Consider the following 9863-nt stretch of genomic DNA (forward strand, 5'->3'; position numbering starts at 1 on the left):
CGCACGGATTAATCGATTTGAATAGTTAAAAAAATCGATTCCTATCGATAGAGAGATGTGCTGAGTTTTTGGCAAAGGTCGATCTAGCCATTTTGGAGTTACGGAGCAAAGAGTGCCTAAATTAGAAATTGAGTTTTTGAGACAACGGAGCATCCGATTTCAATGATACAAATAACATTGAATTCGTAATGATGAGAAGAAGTTGTGATTAATTTTTAGCAAATGTGCCAAAAATAGCAGTGAGAGTAATAAACATTCGATTTTTAATGATTAAAGAAACTTTCTGCTTGTGTTGACGAAACGATAATTTTTGCGAAGAAAAAACAACTTAAAAAAATTATTTTTTTCAATATCCAAAAATATTTTTTTTGAATATCTAAAATAATTCAGATTTTCATAATTTCAATTCGTCCAGTAATTTGTTTCAAGACACGATGCCATATACCACTAGTATTTAACTTCGCGTGAGATATGTTATAGTAATGGGTCAACAATCGAAACTGAAAATTTTTGCATATCTTCACGTTTCCGTGGTTTCTGAACATTTTGGCATACCTCAAAAAAAATGGATGTGTGTGCGTGTGGAGACAATTTTTCGTCGACGTTTTGTAGGTATGGATGAACCGATTTGAAAAATTCAAGAAGCAATCGATTCCTATTGATAGGGAGATGTGCTGATTAGTTTTTGATAAAGTCAGGACCATCCGTTTCGAAGAAACGAGGCAAAACGTGTCAATAATAGCAGTTTTTGAGAGAACTAAGCATTCGATTTGAATGATTTAAAAAACTTTATGCTTGTGTTGACGAAACTATTGCTTTCAGGAAATTTTTTTTGCAATTTCCAATTTTTTTTTTTTGAATTTCGAAAATAATTCGGATTTTAATTCTAATTCTAGCTAAAGTTCTATATCACTTATATATTTCAAATAAATAATTATAACTTTGCAATTCAGTTTATACGAGATATAATTTTTATAAATATTAGACAATGTCCTTTTTTTAAATCCAATTGATCGAGCTTTGTTAATTTACTTTACATACAAACATATAAACGTCGTCGTCCAGTTCATAAGCTCTTATATTTTGACTATAAAATACGAATAATAAAAATTACAGTATTTATAATAATAAATTTGAAAACATTTAACATTTTTCGAATATTTCATTACGGAACGGAAAGTTCCTGCAATTTGCCTTAAGGCACAATGCTATACACCACATCCCGTAGGGTAGTTATAGTATTGGGCCGAAAATCGAAATTTTTTGCATTTCTCGACGTCTTGCAGGTTTTTGAACATTTTGGCATACCTCAGGAAAAATGGATGTGTGTGTTTGTTTTGTATGTCCGCATTTTTTCGTCCACGTTTTTAGGCGCACGGATCAACAGATTTGAATGGTTCAAAAAACATTTGATTCTTATTGATAGGGAGATGTGCTGATTAGTTTTTGACAAAGGCAGGTCCGTTACGGAAATACGGAGCAAAGAGTGCAGAAAATACAAATTGAGTTATTGAAAGAACGGAGTATCCGACTTGAAGATCTAAAAAACATTCAATTTGTAATGATTGGGGGAAGAGGTGATTAGTTTTTAGCAAAGGCAGGTCCAGCCATTTCGAAGATCAGAGCTAAATGTGCAAAAAATGGCAGTTTTGAGAGAACTGAGCGTCTGATTTGATTTATTCAAAGAACTTTCTGCTTGTTTCAACAAAATAATTGCTTTTGGTAATAAAAAAATTTTTGTTTCTATTTTTTTTCAAATTCTTTTTTTGTCAAGAAAATATTTTTTTTTGTATAGGGTAGGGCGGGGCTAGTTGAGCAAATTTTTTCAATGAATTGCTATATGACTTGATGGATTTGTTGTTTATCGCTTAACAAAAGTGTTAATACTATTTTTTGGTAATAAGTAAACTTTAAAAGCTACAGCTGTTTAAATGCAGAAAGTCAAGTATGCTCAATGTACCCCATAGGTGAGGCAAGTTGAGCACTAAGAAAGTATAATAAAATCATAGGTTCAATGTCGATTAGTAATGAAACAAAATAAGTTTTTAATAACCAGTTCTATATTTATAGTCTTTATTGACAGAGAAAACAAAACTTATAGTAATTTGCTTTGAATAATTAACGAAAAGTAGAATCAACAGAACAATATCGTAGCTTAGGAATTATTTTACCATTATATTCAGTATTTTTGTTTAAAATCATTATTTCTTTATATTACTACTCGTAGACTTAGCTTAAATCTTAAAAATAATAATCAATTTCTGGAAGTTAATGGTAATTGTCTTAGTGACAGAACAAGTTTAGCAACTATGCTCAACTAACCCCAACTCGGAATTTCAAAATAAAAGTGAGTTTATAAAAAAAACCGTGAGAATTATAGCCAGAATCTCTGTGCATATTAAAAGTACTATAATTATATGGAAGAATAAAATTTACCTGGGTAAAAATAAATAACATTTGACTAAACTAGACGAAAACTCGTGATGAATTACTTTTTTACTTTTTGGTCTCAAAACAAACAAAACGCCCGTGAGCCTCACTGATTTGTCCAGCGGCCACTAGCGATCGCGGGATGTTTATTTCTCCCAAACCTCTATCTTTCCGCCATATAATGCCTAAACGGACGGTGAATAGTTTTAGAGATATTTCGATTGCTCAACTTGCCCCTATGCTCAACTAGCCCCGCTCTACCCTATCGAAAATAATTTAGATTTTAATTTTAATTCTGTTCTAATATACTTTAAACAAATAATTTCAACTTTGCAATTCAGTTTATATAATTCTTATAAATATTAGACAATGTTACATTATTTATAAAAATCTATTTGAAAACATTCTATATTTCTCGATCATTTCGTTACGGCACGGAAGTTTCAGCAATTTGCTTCAAGGCTCGATGCCATACACTACTAGTTTTTTTTTCTTCAAGAAAGGCTTTTGTTCGCCCGAAGTATGAACAGGTTTTGGACACTGATTGCACCGTGAAACTAGGATTTTTTATAAGTTTAGAATAAAAAATATTTTAGAATAAGTCGTAATTATGTGTAAATATTAATTGGTTAATTATGTCACGAACAAAAACCTCTCATTAGTAGTAAATAAATATTAATTAGATTTTCAGCTATTCGCGAGTCAACTGATAAACGGTAAAACTAATTTAAGTAACAAACAATGAATTGTTTGTTTTCATATGTAATATTATTTTTAGATTGAATTTTTTGAATTGACAAGAAATAGTGTAGCAGTGTTTTTGTGAATTATTATTATTATTATTTTTATCAATTAACTAAGAACTTTCCAATTTACATGTAAGTTTTTACACCACGATGGTACTTTCTCATAAATTAGTTTTAATTAGCTCTGTTTTTTATTTTTTCTTAGTGTTACAATGTTTAGTTATTTTATATTACTTTTTTTCTTAATTTGTAGTTCACTGAAGATGACATAAGATTATATGTCGAAGTGTATGGAAATAATAAAGATGTTATAAGTTTTACAATTTTTTAATTGATTTATTGGCCTAAAGAAATATAGTCTCACATATTTCAACACAAAAATTACTAAAATATTTTAATATATATATTAATTTAGAAATATGAACTAACAGCACTCTTTATTGCACTAATTTATAAAAATCATATCATTTCACAAACGTTTCGAGACTAGGTTTGTCTCATCATCAGTGTATTATAATTTAAAAACTAAAATATGAAGTAGCACTATGTGTTAACTGTTTCAACCTGTTCTGCATACTATAAGCTAAATTTGCAGTAAAAAACCGAATCTATGGCAAGGCTATGTTACATAGCGCTTCTCATACAAAATAGTACTAAATACTGTCAAAATGCAATAATAACCTAACCCAAAAATTGCATCTTTGTGATGTGGCATAATAATAACATATGAGTGAAGTTGTATTTTATGTGCAAAGCAAATACATGGCATTTTGATAGTATTAAGTATCATTTTGTATGAGAAGAGCCCCGTAACATAGTCTTGCCATAACATTAGTCTATTTAACGGCAGAATTGGCCTCTAAAAGTTTCAATACAATTTTTATAGGCTAAATGTGTTACTTGATTTGCGGTTGCTGAATATATTCTGTAATTACTACAATTCTAATTCAGCTTACAATGATCTTGCAAATAAAATTAATAATTTATTTTTCGAATACTTAACAACATACACTCTAATGGTTTGTTTTGTGTTTGTCATATACAACTAGTTCCTGATATACAATATTTAACTATATTATAAGGGGTATACTATAGGGTAAATACCCTACCAAAATAGTTGTGTACAAATTTGAGTTTTTAACTGCCCCTAGGATAAGTTATAGTAATGAACCGAAAATCGAAAATGAAATTTTTCGCATATCTCTACGTTTCAGAGGTTTCTGAACATTTTGGTATACCTCAGAAAAAATGGATGTGTGTGTGTGTGCAAAAAATAGCTGTTTTTGAGAGAACTAAGCATCTGATTTGTATGATTCAAAATCCGCTTGTTTTGACAAAGTAATTGCTTTTGGAAAAAAAATGATTTAATTTTTTTTTCATTTCTTTATGTTTTAATTCTTTTTGTACACCGAAAATAATTCAAAATTTAATTTTAATTCTGGCTAAAGTTCTAGAAATCACTTATATACTCTAAAATGAATAATTTTAACTCTGTAATTTAGTTATTATAATTCTTATAAATATTAGACAATGTTGTAGCATATATAATAATCCATTTGAAAACATTTAATTTTCCTCGAATATTTTATTACGGTACGGAAAGTTCCAGCAATTTGCCTTAAAGCACGATGCCATACACCACTAGTTATTGCTATATTTGTTATTTATACTCTTTTATTTATTGTTTTACAATGAATATTGATACATAGTTTAAGTAATGTTTAATAAAGTATTAATTATTAATTTAAAAAAACCATATTAAAAAGGTTAAAGAACCTTTCCTGAAAAAAGACTCAATTTTTTGCGTGACAAACTGTGTGTGTATTTTCGTCATGGTCAGCGAACATACCATACCGTAAAACTTTATGGGCATTTTACATTGGAAATTGAGTTAGTATCTCTAAAATCGCGGTGACACAAAGTTGTGTGAATTTGAAACCATCGATACTTCGGGCTGGAATAGTTACCGGTAAGTAGCAAAAAATATATTTTAATTTAATTAAAAATGTATGAGAATTCTCTCTCCTATATGTTATAATATTTATTTATATTTTTTCAATTTTTCAATTAGTCTTTTCATGATATTTTTTGATGAGTCTCCATTTATTAATTATTTACTATTTCTCTGAAGTTAATTTTAATCTATTTATTTCTATCTATTTAACCTGCTATATTTTACATTGATCTATTTTTTTAGATTTACCTAGGAAAGTTGATGTTTTCGTATAAATCGGATTTACTAATTTTGTTTTCAAACGTTCTATACTCAAAAAATTAATAATTATCTAGGCACAATGATTAGGAAAATTATGTTTGTTAGAAAAATTTATTAACTTCCCGTAGGGTAAGTTATAGTAATCGTCCAAAAATCGAAATCAAAAATTTTTACATTTCTCGACGTTTTGAAGGTTTCTGAACATTTTGGCATACTTCAGAAAAAATGGATGTGTGTGGTGTGTGTGTGTGTGTGTGTGTGTGTGTGTGTGTGTGTTTTGTATGTCCGCTTTTTTTCGTTCACGTTTTCGGGCGCACGGATCAACCGATTTGAATGGTTTAAAAAACATTCGATTCCTATTGATAGGGAGATGTGCTGATTAGTTTTTGGCAAAGGCAGGTCCAGCCGTTACGGAGATATGGAGCAAAGAGTGCAGAAAATAGAAAGCGAGTTTTTGAGGGAACGGATCAACCGATTTGAATGGTTTAAAAAACATTCGATTCCTATTGATAGGGAGATGTGCTGGTTAGTTTTTGGCAAAGGTAGGCCCAGCGGTTCCGGAAATACAGAGCTAAATGTTAAAAAAATGGCAGTTTTTGAGAGAAATAAGTGTCCGATTTAAATTACTTAAAGAACTTTCTGCTTGTTTCAACAAAATAATTGATTTTGGAATAAAAAATTTTTTGTTTCTAATTTTTTTTTCAAAAATTTTTTTTTGTAATTTTGGATTAAAAATTCAAAAAATCACCCAAGCTAAGCACAGTCTAAGCGCCACTCTGGTACAAATGTTTACCCAAGTGCGTTTAGACTGTTTATGTACTGGGGCACTTTTTCAATTTTGTGAAAATTATTGAAAAATGTGAAAATGCCGCCAAGCTAAGCACAGTATAAGTGAAAATGTCGCACAGAATTATTTGCAAATGCGTTTAGACTGTGACTATGCGGGAGCACTTTTTCAATTTTGTGGATTTTTTTTTTTTTTTGAAATTTGATTCGAAATGAAATGACGATTGTTAATGTTCTGGAGATGATAAATTGATTTATTTATAATTAACTTTCCGTAGGGTAAGTTATAGTAATCGCACAAAAATCGAAAATGAAAATTTTTATATATCTTTTCGTTTCAAAGGTTTCTGAATATATTGGCATACCTTAGAGAAAATTGATGTATGTGTGTGTATGTGTGTGTGATACAAATTTTCGTCGACGATTTCGGGAACCGGGATGAAGCAATTTGAATAATTCAAAAAACATTCGATTCGTATTGATAAGGAGACGTGCTGATTAGTTTTTGTCAAAGGCAGGTCCGTTCCGAAGATATCGGGCAAAAAGGGCCGAAAACGGTAACTCAGTTTTTAAGAGAACGGAGCGTCCGATTTGTATAATTCAAAAACATTTTACTTGCATTATCAAGATGAAGATTTGATCAAATTTTCATGAAAATAGGTCTAGCGGTTTCGGAGATCTAGTAAAAAAAGTAAAAAAAAAAATAATATTTGGCGGTCAACAATAATCATTAGACATTAGACATATGCATATCAAATTATCAGATATTTTATAGAGATTTTAACAATAAGTATACATTTTGTTAACATTTCTATGGGTTCCGTACCAATGCTTATGCGTTAGACAGCGACGCGGCGCTTACGCGCTTCGATATTTAGTCTCTATGCATTAAAGCATTGAAGCACGATTGCTTTGAAAAAAAGTTCAGAATTTCCAAAATATTTCAAAATAAATTTTTCAACAAAATGTTAGTTTTTGTCAAAAATTTATATAGTTTCTCAAAAATCTATTTTTTTTTCAGAGTAAATTTTTTTAAAAAATGTTAATCTTTTCAAAAAAAAAATAATTTTTGGTACGGGAAGTTCCAGCAATTTGCCTTAAGGCACGATGCCATGCGCCCCACTAGTTCAATATTTCTTTTGATAGTATTGTAAGTAGAAGGAAAAATTCAAGAGGCGACTTTAATAATTCCATTCGAAATTTTCTACAAGAAACGATACATTTCTACATACAAAAATCTTGAGTGATGATTTTCCGGTATGGATTGGAGTTACCAGTTACAGTTAAAACTGAATTTTAGAATTGTATAAAATTTTCGACCCATTTCAAATTGTTCAAGAATCATTCGAATAATATTAATCGAAAATTAGGTTTGATTATCATTGCTATTCATCGAACTTACATTGTGATTGGAAGAGCTAACACATATTGCAATTTATCGTTTTTTACTCAAGCATTGTTAACAATTTATATATGGTAATGTTGCTTAAGCCGTACCACTGCTGAAGTCGTACCCCGGCTACATTCGTCTGATAATTATAAATTACTTCATCTTTTAAATAAAATTATTTAGTTAACAATTGGTAGATTTGCCGAATTTGTGAAATGATCCAAAAGTAAGCTTTTTGTAAAATTTCTAATACAATATAAAGGTTCTAAATTCTATTCTTACTAAAGTTTATTTATATTACTTATTTGATAATCGTTTAGAATTGAAGAGTAAAATGTGCAAACTTGTGCAAAATTCCTTACACGCACTAATTTCTTCAAAGAAAGAATGGATAAATACAATATTGCAAAGCTCAAATTGAAAAACATCAAGTGGATGTAATCAATAACGGCTGTTATTTCTTGTACAAATTCCATCTCTTTTCTTAGCACTCAGAAACCTAGTAATTTCTTAATACGCTATAATCATATAAGTACATGCGTACTTTTTGTGATTCTTATTTTATTTTAGGTTTTATTTAAGAACATTATGACCTTAGTCGTCTCTACAACTAAAGAACTTTATAGAACTTCAGTCTGAGATCGTTATTTCTGTAGTTAATAGTAGTTACCAAATCTCTAACATATCGTTCCTAAATAAAACCTAAGTAAGATAAAATGTCAGTGACACGTCTAAGGCGACTAGACGCAAAAAGTATATTTTTAAAAAACGTAGTAATGCCTATTTTATTAAAAAAAGTAATTGTTGATCTTAAGATAATAGAATAAAACTTTATTTCTTTAGAGAGTACGACTTAAGACTTATTTTATTACATTATTACTCAATAATTCTGATCGTATGTTTAGGCTATTTTTGAGACAATTTTTATTTAAAACATTTAACAATACTTTAACCAATAAATCATTAAAACAATTACAAATTGAAACTTATAATTTCAGTAATTGTTATTCATAAGCCAGGAAATTGAAGATTCACGTCTAATACGTCTAAGACTTTCTAATTAATTTAACTGCTCTTAATATATATAATTATAGCATTATTTTCTTAAGGAGTAACAAAATATTAATACAATTTATTTTAATATATGTTTCAAATCAAAATCGTCAATGCTACTTTATTGTTTGCCATTGACAAGTAAAACTATACGTTCAATTTTAACATACTATTTCGACACATCCTGACAAAGTAACAAAAATTCACATGAATTTTTCGATCTATCGTCGGACATCTCGCAAAGGTGAGCATTTCCGGACCGGAACATCCTGTTCATAGAATTTAGATCCGGTCTTATTGTTCTCGTCTACTGACCGCTCGTCGCATGACAAATGAAATCATTGTGAAACCAGGAACGCACGATACTCACACGATCATTTGAATTAAGCACTTGTTACATATATTATACGCGCCTTTTGTAAATTCAATTAACCTAGTGGAACTTTAAAAAATAAAAATCTTGGTACGGAACCCAAAAAATGTAACAAAATTAGTTCTCGTGTTTAAAATATCTATAAAATATCTGATAATTTCGCCAAATATAATTTTTTTTACATTTTCCTCTGTATCTCCGAAACCGCTGAACCCGCCATCCCAAAAATTTAACCAATTCCCCATTTCGTCAATACAAGTAAAATGTTTTTAAAAACTGAATACTATTTTTGACACTTTTTGCCCCGCACCTTCAAAACGGCTGGTCCTGTTTTCGCCAAAAACTACTCAGCACGTCTCCCTATCAGTAGGAATCGAATGCTTTTTAACTTCCCGTAGGGCAAGTTATAGTAATCGCAAAAAATCGAAAATGAAAATTTTTATATATCTTTACGGTTCAAAACCCTCTGAACGTTTTGGCATACCTTAGAAAAAATGGATGTATGTGTGTGTGCGTGTATGTGTGTGTGTGCGGATACAAATTTTCGTCGACGATTTCGGGAACACCGATCAACCGATTTGAATAATTCAAAAACCATTCGATTCGTATTGATAAGGAGAAGTGCTGATTAGTTTTTGGCAAAGGCAGGTCACCACAATTTTTTTGTTTCTGTATTCTTTATGTATGTTTAAATAATATTATAAGCAGCAGAAAACAACATTTAGTATTTGATTTTTAGATAAAGAATTTAGATTTTTTTATCAAAGGAGATAAACTACTTATTTAAAGTTACAAGATACAAAGTTATGTCACAAAAATTATTTATTCTCCTGCCGTCCTTATTGAATAATTCCACCTTCTTTTATAAGG

This window comes from Ctenocephalides felis, unplaced genomic scaffold, assembly GCF_003426905.1.
Source record: "Ctenocephalides felis isolate EL2017-DRISC unplaced genomic scaffold, ASM342690v1 CF-g0.4_SCAFFOLD_01170, whole genome shotgun sequence".
NCBI lineage: Eukaryota > Metazoa > Arthropoda > Insecta > Siphonaptera > Pulicidae > Ctenocephalides > Ctenocephalides felis.